We start from the raw sequence: 12,500 nt of genomic DNA on the forward strand, positions 1-12,500 counted from the left end.
CAGCACCCTTTCCTTTCCGCTAACCATGATTGGCTGAGATAATGAGTGGGCTGGATATGCCGAGAGATGAGTTTGGATTGGTCTGCGGTGTTGCATCTTGTGTCTATAAAATGAGCTGCTCATAATGAGTAAATAATCCTTTCTACTGCAGTTTTTTTCAAAAGATATTAAGTTAGCTATGGAGAACTGCAATTATGTTACTCAATTACTCAATTATTCAACTGCCCAGAATCTATCAGGAACTGTCGACAAAGGTCAGTAGGAAAAAGTTGTGATGGACTACTTTCTGGACGACGATCGTGCCATGCAATGCTGACTCCCTCTCATTTCATAACACGTTTTGAAATCAGTGGAACACAACGGGCCAAACAAGCTGTGCAAACTAAACGGAAACAACACAGGATTTATTATAAACGGGGCTGCAGTGTGCCATGAACCTTTCATCCATGTACACAGGTAAGAATCTAGCTAAAGATTCAGATATTGTACGTTTCTAATTTTGTCAGAAAGTTGTTCTCATTGCAAGCTAAAGCTTGCTGTCAGCTAGCCAGCTGAAGTTTGATGGCTGGCTTGCTAACTAACCATGAACCTAGCGTTATTTGGTTAACTTTAGCTTGCTATGACAATCGGTTTATATTGCTGGTAACGTTACTCTATGGATTGGGATTAGAGGTCATTGTTTAGCTAGCTACCTAACGTTAACGCGACATGTCGAAACAAAAGATCCCAAATCAAAGCTTGCTGTTAGCTAGCTAACGTTAGCTGAGGTTAGGTGGCTGGCTTGCTAGCTAACATTAATGTATGTGTATGAAGTGTGTGTAACGTTAGTGATGTTTTCTCAGAATGCCATTTCATATTGCTAGTTATAGCCTAATGGTAGCTAGCTAACATTGAACTTATTGGTTAACTTTAGCGAGCTATGACAATCGGTTTGTATTGCTAGCTAAAGCTTGCTGTTAGATGGCTGGCTAGCTACAGTAGCTAACATTACCTGTATGAACTGTGTGTAGTGATGTTATCTCAGAATCCCATTTCACACCTATTGTATAATAATGCTGAAATATTTGCATCTGGAATTTGTCTTTCCGCATTAATCAGTAGAACACGGCTGACTCTAATCCACCAGTCATACAGTCATCAAAAAGAGAGCTGGCCCAAGCAAGCAAAGGCAGCAGGCAAGTCATCAACTACATGCACCATTGCTTCACGAACTAGTTGGGAAAACACTTGTGGACCTGAGTTGTGATTACTGCAGTGGCCAAAACAAGAACAGGTTTGTGCTCTGGTATTGTGCCTGGTGGATCATGCATAAGCTCCACCACAATCTGGACCTTCATTTCCTGATCACAGGCCACACCAAGTTTGCCCCTGACTCATGCTTCGGCCTCATCAAGCAGCGCTTCAGAAAGACCAGAGTGAATGCTTTGTCTGAGATTGCTGGTGTTGTGAAGGACAGCACTGTGACAGGGGTCAACATCCCACAGTTGGTTGGACTGGAGGATGGTACAGTGCAGGTGGAAAGCTTTGGTTGACAACACCTGCCTCCGTACTTCAGGCCGCTGCCACAGATCATGCAGTTCCAGCACAAAGGGTAAAACATTTTTTTCTTTGTATGAGGTTATTCTTATCTAAACTTGGGAGGTGAATTGATGTTGTGCAGAGTTGTAATGTCTTCAGATTTTTTCTTATTCCCTGTTTTACAGCTTCGATGCTCTGGAGCCTGGTGTTGTCACCAAGGAGTGTTCAGACTGTTGGGACCAGGTTTCAGCTGCTGCGCAACGCTGACATCCTTCATCCCATAGATTGTCTGCCTGTAAAAGCACCACCTGGACTGGACACAGCTAGACAAACTATATTTTTGACAAGATCAGGGAGTTTTGCAACAAATAGGCTATGGCCATCACATGCCCTGCACCAAAGTTAAGGGCAGGATAGAAACAGGCTTTCCGAACATACAGTGCCTTGCAAAAGTATTCATCCCCCTTGGTGTTTTTCCTATTTTGTTGCATTACAACCTGTAATTTAAATTGATTTTTATTTGGATTCCATGGACTAGACATACACAAAACAGTCCAAATGGGTGAAGTGAAATGGAAAAAATAACTAGAAAAGTGGTGCGTGCATAAAAATGAAAGGTGGTGCGGGCACATGTATTCACCCCCTTTGAAATGAAGCCCATAAATAAGATCTGGTGCAACCAATTACCTTCAGAAGTCACATAATTAGAAAAAAATATCAGAAACTTTGAACATCCCACGGAGCAGTATCAAATCCATTATTTAAAAAATGGAAAGAATATGACACCACAACAAACCTGCCAAGAGAGGGCAGCCCACCAAAACTCACGGACCAGGCAAGGAGGGCAACAAAGTGGGACGCAGAGACGCAACAAAGTGACCAAAGATAACCCTGAAGGAGCTGCAAAGCTGAGATTGGAGTATCTGTCCAAAGGACAACTTTAAGTCGTACACTCCACAGAGCTGGGCTTTATGGAAGAGTGGCCAGAAAAAAAGCCATTGCTTGAAGAAAAATATAAGCAAACACATTTTTTTGTTCGCCAAAAGGCATGTTAGAGACTCCCCAAACATATGGAAGAAGGTACTCTGGTCAGATGAGACTAAAATTGAGCTTTTTGACCATTAAGGAAAACGCTATGTGTGACGCAAACTCAACACTTATCATCACTCCGAGAACACCATCCCCTCAGTGAAGCATGGTGGTGGCAGCATCATGTTGTTGGGATGTGTTTCATTGGCAGAGACTGGGAAACTGGTCAGAATGAAGGAATGAAGGAATGATGGATGGTGCTAAATACAGGGAAATTCTTGAGGGAAACCTGTTTCAGTCTTCCAGAGATTTGAGACTGGGACGGAGGTTCACCTTTCAGCAGGACAATGACCCTAAGCATACTGCTAAAGCAACACTCAAGTGGTTTAAGAGGAAACATTTAAATGTCTTGGAATGGCCTAGTCAAAGCCCAGACCTCAATCCAATTGAGAAACTGTGGTATGACTTAAAGATTGCTGTATAGTTATGCATGTTTTTTAAAATCTTATTTCTTGTTTGTGGTATCTGTACATTACTTTACTATTTATCTTTTTGGCAACTTTTACTTCACTACATTGGTAAAGAAAATGTTATTTTTACTCCATACATTTCCTTGACACCCGAAAGTACTCATTACTTTTTGACAGGAAAACGCCCCTGGCTATCATCAATAAATAATAATACAATTGTGCCATTTCAAAGTATAATTACTTTCCTATTGTTCCTCAAAAATGCTGTGTATGATATACCATGTTGTAGCTCTGAGTCTCTACTTTTATCCAATGTAAAAAAAAGAAAATAAATTCTGATGTTGCTACATAAGACCAAATCCAGGTGGGGAGTAACAAATGTGCTTAACAAGTCATAAATTGCATGGACTCACTCTGTGTAAAATGATGTTTGAATGACTACCTCATCTCTGTACCCCACACATACAATTATCTGTAAGGTCCCTCAGTCGAGTCGTGAATTTCAAACACAGAATCAACCATAAAGATCAGGGAGGTTTTCCAATGCCTCACAAAGAAGGGCACCTATAGGTAAATGGGTAAAAAAAACACATTGAATATCCCTAGGAGCATGGTGAAGTTATTAATTACGCTTTGGATGGTGTGTCAATAAACCTAGTCACTACAAAGATACAGGTGTCCTTCCTAACTCAGTTGCCGGAGAGGTCAGGGATCTGCTAATTGAGTCTATACAGAATAAAACATATTCCAAAATATGCATCCTGTTTGCAATAAGCCACTAAAGTAAAACTGCAAAAAAATGTGGCAAAAGAAATGAACTTTAAGCATTATAACAATTATGTTTGGAGCAAATACAACACATCACTGTGTACGACTCTTCATATTTTCAAGTATGGTGGTGGCTGCATCATGTTATGGGTGTTCTTGTCATCGACAAGGACTAGGGAGTTTTTTTAATGATAAATAACAGAATAGAGCTAAGCACAGGCAAAATCCAAAAGGAAACCTGGTTCAGTCTGTTTTCCAACAGGCGCTGGGAGACAAATTCGCAATAACCTAAAACACAAGGCCAAATGTACACTTGAGTTGCTTACCAAAACAACATTGAATGTTCCTGAGTGGCCTAGTTACAGTTTTGACTTGAATTGGCTTTAAAATCGATGGCGAGACTTGAAAATGGCTGCTTAGCAATGATCGACAACCAACTTGACAGAGTTTGAAGGATTTTAAAAATAATATGTGCAAATATTGTACAATCCAGGTGTATTTGTGTTTGTATTTATTATGCTACTCTTCCTGGGTTCTGGAAAAATTAAGGCAGTTATACAATTTTAAAAACATTACAATGCCTTCACAACAGATTTCACAACACATTGAAGTGTGTGTGCAACGCTCTTAGAGACACAGAAAGACTTACAACCATAATCGTTGCCAAAGATGATCCGAACATGTATCGACCCCGGGTGTTGACAAGATGTCAGATTATTTTCTTCCACTTTGACATTACAGAGTATTTTGTGCAGATCGTTGACCAAAAACAACAATTAAATCCATTTTAATCGCACTTTGTAACACAACAAAAGAGTTGTGAATGCTTTCTGAAGGCACTGTAGGTTACATTGGAACTGGGTGGTGATACGAGAAGTCTTGTGTGTGTGTGTTAGCATATGTTTGTGTAACACCTTGTCTGTATAATGGGATGCAAATAGGCCAATATACAGATTCCATCTGTGGCAGGACTAATGCATATTTCAGATATTCAGAGCTGTCGTCAATCAGCCTGTGACAGCTACAGATGCTTCCCTTCTGGAGGAAACTCCATCACAACACGCACACACAGACACACAGACACGCAGACACACACAGACACGCAGACACACAGACACACGCAGACACGCAGACACACAAACACACACACACACACACACACTCAGTTGTTGTGATGTTCTATCCTCCTGACATCTGAAATAGTTGATCACTTGCTTGCGTGCATGTTTGAACTTGCCTTATTTTTTTCCATAAACTGAGTCAAAGTCGCTGAGAAAACTCCCAAACTGCGTTGATGTTCATCATCAACCTAAGTTCTGGAGGAGGCAGAAAGTCATTTCCGTGCAGCTGTTTGCTTTGCACTCTGTCGACTGCTGTTTAAAAATAGCAGCCTGAAGTGGTGCAGAAGAGTAGCCACTTGACTGTGGACTCCACTACCGAGTATGCACTATAGAGTGTGTGAGTGTGTGTGGGTGGCAAACTGCACCCCTAGGCCATAGGCTTCGAACAACAGTACTTGATTGAAAATATTCTCTTTTGGTAAAATACGGCAGAGCCTGTAAAGAGATGACTCATAGCATTGTGTCCTTAGAACTGATGCCTCTATAGTCATGATAGCTCCAGTTAATACTCGGTAGACTCACAGTAACTGCATACGATCGCTTTGAACTTTAAACTTGCTATGAATGCCTTATTATAGTCAGTCAGAAATCATATTATTTTCCGTTGTCTGACGTTGTTAGTAAATATGATAGAATAGACTACCGTTCAAAAGTTTGGGGCCACTTAGAAATGTTCTTGTAAGAAGCACTTTTTTTGGTCCATTAAAATAACATCACATTGATCAGAAATACTGTACAGTGTAGACATGGTTAATGTTGTAAATGACTACTGTAGCTGGAAACGGCAGATTCTTTATGGAATATCTACAGAGGCGTACAGAGGCCCATTATCAGCAACCATCACTCCTGTGTTCAAATGGCACATTGTGTTAGCTAATCCAAGTGAATCATTTTATAAGGCTAATTGATCATTAGAAAACCCTTTTGCAATTATGTTAACACACCTGAAAACTGTTGTCCTGATTAAAGAATCAATAAAACTGGCCTTCTTCAGACCATCTGGAGCATCAGCATTTGTGGGTTTAATTACAGGCTCAAAATGGCCAGAAACAAACAAACTTTCTCCTGAAATTCATCCGTCTATGAAGGCTGTTCCATGCGAGAAATTGCCAAGAAAACGAAGATCTCGTACAACACTGTGTACTACTCCCTTCACAGAACAGCGCAAACTGACTCTAACCAGAATAGAAAGAGGAGTAGGAGGCCCCAGTGCACAACTGAGCATAATGACTACTATTTCAGGCAGAGTTCCTCTTTCCAGTGTCTGTGTTCATTTGCCTATCTTAATATTTTATTTTTATTGGCCAGTCTGAGATATGGCTTTTTCTTTGCAACTCTGCCTAGAATGCCAGCATCCCTTAGTCGCCTTTTCACTGTTGATGTTGAGACGGATGTTTTGCGGGTGCTATTTAATGAGTCTAGTCAACAGGCAGTGATTTGTGGGATTTGATATTAAACATGCAATTGAACCCATACGTGTATGAATGTGTTTTAGTGTCAGTTTTGAGTCAGGGGTTGGAACCAAAGTTATTTTTCAATCATTTAGTTATATTTTCCATTACGTTCCACTGTTCCGACCTGCAAAATAAAGTTCTGAACCAGTTCGAACCTGTTTATATCGTTCCTTTCCATTCCTTTTGTCACGATCGTTGGAAGCATACTCGGACCAACGTGCAGCGTGATCTGGGTTCGACATCTTTATTTAGAAATAAGTGAACCACACGACAAAACAATAAAGACTAAACGAAACGTGACGACAATGGATTGCTGACATGCAACTACACATAAACCATATCCCACAAAACACAGGTGGAAAAAAGCTACCTAAATATGATCCCCAATTAGAGCCAACGATTACCAGCTGCCTCTAATTGGGAATCATACAAAATCACCAACATAGAAAAACAAAACTAGAACCCCACATAGAAATCATAAACTAGACTAACACCCAGTCATAAAAGTATGGCAACTTGGTATGAACTTTGAACTCTTATTCACTAAAGAAGTGATAGCTCCTAGCCGTTGCGTTAGCAACAGCAGCTATAAAGGTGGTCTAGGAGAGGACGGACAGAGTATTCATTCTACCACGCTCCAGTTCAAGAGATCCATGCTGGACAACCCGGCAGTCTATCTACGACCAATCTACCGAAGCGCAGCTCAGAGTAAATGTTTATTGCATTTTCCTTTTTCAAATGGGCGGTTATTTATAATGCATAAGATACTGTATTTATGATAGCATAGCTTCCTACGGACTGATAGAGACACAAAATCTTTTTGCCCTCAGTCTTCCTGCTCTTTCATTCAAAACCCAACCCCCTTTCTTTGTGTAACCTGCCATCATATCTGTTCCGTCCGCTAGGGACGTTTTCCTTTGTGACATGATTTGTAATCAATGTATGATCCATTCTGTGTAGATGTAATTCTGTGTGATTATTTAGGTATTTAGTAAATAAATAATTCTACCAAATGTTGTATTGCTGATTCAACTTGTTAGCCCAGGGTTCGTAAAGATAACCAAGAATTTACAACTTTCAGATGAGACTGAATAAAGTGACGATTACATTTTGACTGCTACTGATGTAAAATATTACTAGGTCTTTAAGAGTTTATTCGGAAGATAACAGCTCTATAAACATTATTTCGTGGTGCCCCCCACTTTCTAGTTAATTACATTTACCTGATTAGCTTAATCAGGTAATATTAATTGCAGAGAAATTATTTTATAGAATAGCATGTCATACCAATTAATCCGGCATAGCCAAAGACACAACATATATGGTGCCCCCTGTGAGGAGTCTAAGATAAAACTAGGATGCATTCTTGGGTCAATTTGATAATACATATATGACGCCCCGTGCGAGGAATCTAAAATAGGATGACGAATTGTAAAGCAGATTACATAAAATACCAAGTTTATTATACACATTATTGGAGTTGTAGACAGGAATTATTGGTGGTGCATGTGTGTGCTCTGGAGGACTGCCTCCTTGTTGTTCTCTGACGTAGTCAGTGGGTAGCGTATGTTATACAGTTCTGTATTAGGGCTGATAAAGCTAATTATAGAAATCTGAGAAATAGAGCGTTTGGCCAAACCCAGGGCTATTTCTGCCTCACGCGTTTCAGACGCGGATAGGCTCGGTCATAATCCAGCCAATTGAAATTGAGTAGATATTAGCTTGACCAGCGATAATTATCTCTCTCGCATGTTTCCACGCAAGTAGACCACAGTACATTTCGTTGTTTGCCGCGAGTTTGAACATAATAGTTATAAGTAAAACCTTTCCCTTGCTAAGGGAATCCTATGTTATGCCTGAAAATGCACAAAGTAGGATTAGCTTGCATGAGATGCTAAGCTAACAAAGGGATAAAACAGCCATTTTGTTTTCTTGTGCCACGTTGAAATTCCTCCGTCTTGTGGAATGGAAGTCTCACCCCGGGTACTTCCGCTTGATTTCAGCGTGTGCCAGCAGTGACCTCTGAAGAATCACCAGTACTTTCCTTCAAGAAGAATTATTCAGGTGACACTCAAGTCGTTACTATCTAGACGGATATCTAGACGGATATCGATGTCTCATTCAATTTAACTAATAAGTCAAATTGCCAGACTTACATTCTCAAGTGGATCTTTTAAATAATATCCAGATTGATTAGTTTTCTGAATGAGACACTGTAAGCTTTTTCCAAATTAACCTAGATGAAGCAACTTCTCAGGTTAATTAAAGTTTAATTCCCAAAGAGCCTATACAGGTTTGATTTATCATTAAATTGATCAATCAGTAACATTTTGTTTTTGCAAAACACATTCAGTAACCCCACCTCCAGTGGGAATCGCATGTGGCTTCGGCCTTAGGGAGAAGTGTATCATAGTGGTGAATGTACCCTAACATTTTAACTACTGTTTACACTTATGATATCCAATCAATGGAGATTATATGGATTATCATCTCATTCAATTTAATAAATTAAATTGTTGAACATACCTTAATGTTCTTCTAATCAAATGAGACACTTTTAAACTTCCCATATTAACCTGGATGAACTAACTTCTTTACAGTTTAATTCCCAGATAGCCTATCCAGGTATGATTAATCATTATCATTGATTAATTAATTCAATTTGCTTTTGCAAATTCAATCACATCCAACTTTGACATTACTGGTACAGTACTGATTGTTCGGTAACATCTATAAATAGATTAAACTTGTCTTTGCAGCTTCCAACGAATTCCAAACCGAAAATTTGAAAAAATAGGAAAACCCTTCCTCTAAATGTTTCTAATATTGTGCAAGCTATCAGTGGAGGTGGTCAACACTCCTCCACTAATTAGTGAACCTCCACCCATAAAAGGATTGATCTCTGACCTCAGCAGCGATACCAATCGTAATTATGCCATGAGCGAAAAAAACTGCCGAAATTGCAAACGCTCTCCAAAATCAACCATCAAATACAGGTTTTGTGACGGTTCTCTCCACTTTAGTACTTGTGTATCGCCATCAAAGATTGGCATCGGTTCAATACCACAGTGCACAGCTGAAGCACGTGCAAGACATGGCTAACATGAGGGACAGGTGGAGAGAACTGAGCGTCAAAAGCAGGAAATTAAAACATTCTGCTATTTGAGGAACTGCATTTAAAATCTGAACAATTAAAAGTAATTGCAAATACTTATGAAGATGAACGAGCACAAACTCTCCAACAAAATCGTTGTCTCCAGGAACAAATCGATTTAGCCAAAACTAAATATGATGTAGTCCACTTCAAACTAGATAATTCTGTCGAGTTATCTACAAACAGGAGTGCGCAATTTGATAACATGCAGGGAGTTTTGTTTAACGTTACTCAAGGTAACAATGTTTTACTCCAAATTCTGCAGACCAAAGACGATCAGTTAATGAACAAATCAGCAGAACTCATTGAAGTCACTGACCAAATGAATGATGAGAGAACTCGGGTGATGAAGATGGAAATATTGATTTTTAAGTAAGCGGAAGGAATCTCATCACTAAATCTCTCGCTCCATACTCAAAACCTCTATCTGCAAACCATGACAGATACGTTTGAGACCGAAAGGAGCAAGTGCTAGGAGAGGATGGACAGAGTATTCATTCTACCACGCTCCAGTTCACCACTAGACATTCTTCAGAGGACAAGAGATCCATGCTGGACAACCCGGCATTCTATCTGTGACCAATCTACCGAAGCGCAGCTCAGAGTAAATATTTATTGCATTTTCCTTTTTCAAATGGGTGGTTATTTAGAATGCATAAGATACTGTATTTACGATAGCATAGCTGCCTACGGCCCGATAGAGACACAAAATATTTTTGTTCCTCAGTCTTCCCGCTCTTTCATTAGCTTAATTAGGTAATATTAATTGCAGAGAAATTATTTTATAGAATAGCATGTCATATCACTTAATAGCCAAAGACACAACGTAGCCTACATGGGGCAGGTAGCCTACATGCACACACAGTGGCAAAAATGTTCAGCTGGCAGGCAGACAGACAGACACTGGAATACGTTTCTGAGTGACAGAGTGAGGGCTTTGTTGCATTTTTTGTGGGACCAGAAAAAATTCCCAGAGCGTAAAGGAACGTTATTAACTGGTTCCCATGCTTATAAAAAAAAATGGTTATCTTCCGGAACAGTATAGATCACTTTCGTTCCTGGTTCTGATTCTGTTCCTCAAAAAATTGTGTTATTTTCCAGTTTTCTGTTCTGCTCCCTGAACAGGTTCCAACCCCTGGTTTGAGTTGGTAATGAGATTTGTGAGATGTGTCATGCTGGTTATGTAGATGTGTTAATGTTAAAGGTCAGGTGACCTCCCTGACAGCTGACCTCTCACCATTGACCAGTAGAGCATCATCACTCCAGGCAGTGACGTGTGTGTGTATATGTGTTCACAAGTATAGTGCTTACAGTGTATGTGTGTATACAGTAGTGCATGTGTACGCGTGTACGGGTGTGTGTTTCTGTGGGATTGCAAGATTGCGTGCCTACAGTGGGTGTATACAGTGCATTCGTAAAGTATTCAGACCCCTTGACTTTTTCTCGCATTTTTTAATTATACAGCCTCATTCTAGAATGGATAAGATATATGTTTTTCCCTCATCAATCTACACAAAATATCTCACAATGACACATTTTTGCAAATGTGTTAAAAATAAAAAGCAGAAATACCTTGTTTACACAACTATTTAGAGCCTTTCCTATGACACTAGAAATGACATTGATCATCCTTGAGATGTTTCTAAAACTTGATTGGAGTCCAACTGTGGTAAATTCAATTGATTGAACATGATTTGGGAAGGCGCACACCTGTCTATATAAGGTCCCACAGTTCACGGTGCATGTCAGAGCAAAAACCAAGCCATGAGGTCGAAGGAATCATCCATGTAGCTCCGAGACAGGATTGTGTCGAGGCACAGATCTGGGGAAAGGTATCAAGGAGAGCATTGCAGCATTGAAGGTCCCCAAGAACACAGTGGCCTCCATCATTCTTAAATGGAAGGAGTTTGGAACCACCAAGACTCTTCCTAGAGCTAGCCGCCGGGCCAAACTTAAGCAATCGGGGGGAAAGGGCCTTGGTCAGGAAGGTGACCAAGATCCCGCCAATCAGGCCTATATGGTAGAGTGGAACCCGCCAAGACAACTCAGGAGTGGCTTCGGGACAAGTCTCTGAATATCCTTGAGTGGCCCAGCCAGAGCCCGGACTTGATCTCGCTCGAACATCTCTGGAGACACCTGAAAATAGCTGTGCAGTGGCACTCCCCATCTAACCTGACAGAGCTTGAGAGGATCTACAGAGAAGAATGGGAGAAACTACCCAAATACAGGTGTGCCAAGCTTGTAGCGTCATATACAAGAAGACTTGACGCCGTAATCACTTCCAAATGTGCTTCATTTGTACGGGTGTGCATGTGTGTGCGCGGATGTGTGTCTGCATGTACACAATACGCATACAGAACCCCAGCAACCAAACACCCTGTCCCACAGGAACTATTGAACAGGGCAGCAGTAGCCTAATTGACACAGTGGACGTTTTGCATGGATGGGCCTCCTCATTTTCCACATGCTTACATGTATCCCACTCCACATGTAAGTGGATTTAGTATTGTCTGAAGTTAAAGCAGTGAGATATATCTAGAAGATTAATCAGTTATTGAATTCAAGCCAGGTTCTATCCCCAGCTCTCGGACTAGAGAGCCTTAGGGTTTGGCTGGTTGGACATCTAGCCTTGAGAGTTTTGATGACATCGTCCTCGAGGGGCTTTGGGTTGTATTGATCTTAACAGGCGAAGGAGGGATGGGGGAGTCAGAGGGAGGAGAAATCAATGGGATTGTGCTGCTAATTCAGTTGCGTTGGTCAGATGTGTGTGTGTGTGTTTGCGTTTGTATATGTTTCTGTGTGTGTGCGTGTTGTGTGTTGTGTGTTCTAGTCTTAGTCTAGTCTTTGCTTAGAATCAGGGGAGTTGACTTAGTGGCTCATACTCTCACTGCTATACAGCTCATTGTAAATTGTAAACTGAGTCATTCTCTGTACTGTGCACAGTGTTTCCTCATCCCCCTCTCATCTTCCCCTCACTCTCATCTTC

The 12,500-nt window shown here is 40.6% G+C and overlaps 1 protein-coding gene and 1 long non-coding RNA gene across 9 annotated transcripts in view; both read left to right on the forward strand.

The window, feature by feature from the left end:
- LOC139411285 (BR serine/threonine kinase 2b) overlaps window positions 1-12,500 on the forward strand; it is a 179,510-nt gene that overhangs the window by 71,314 nt on the left and 95,696 nt on the right. The window lies entirely within an intron of this gene.
- On the forward strand, window positions 135-3,687 carry LOC139412128 (uncharacterized). The gene is made up of 3 exons (XR_011634670.1): window positions 135-456; window positions 1,099-1,591; window positions 1,704-3,687. It is a non-coding gene; the product is annotated as an uncharacterized lncRNA (long non-coding RNA).

This window comes from Oncorhynchus clarkii, chromosome 6 (assembly GCF_045791955.1).
Source record: "Oncorhynchus clarkii lewisi isolate Uvic-CL-2024 chromosome 6, UVic_Ocla_1.0, whole genome shotgun sequence".
Taxonomy (NCBI): domain Eukaryota; kingdom Metazoa; phylum Chordata; class Actinopteri; order Salmoniformes; family Salmonidae; genus Oncorhynchus; species Oncorhynchus clarkii.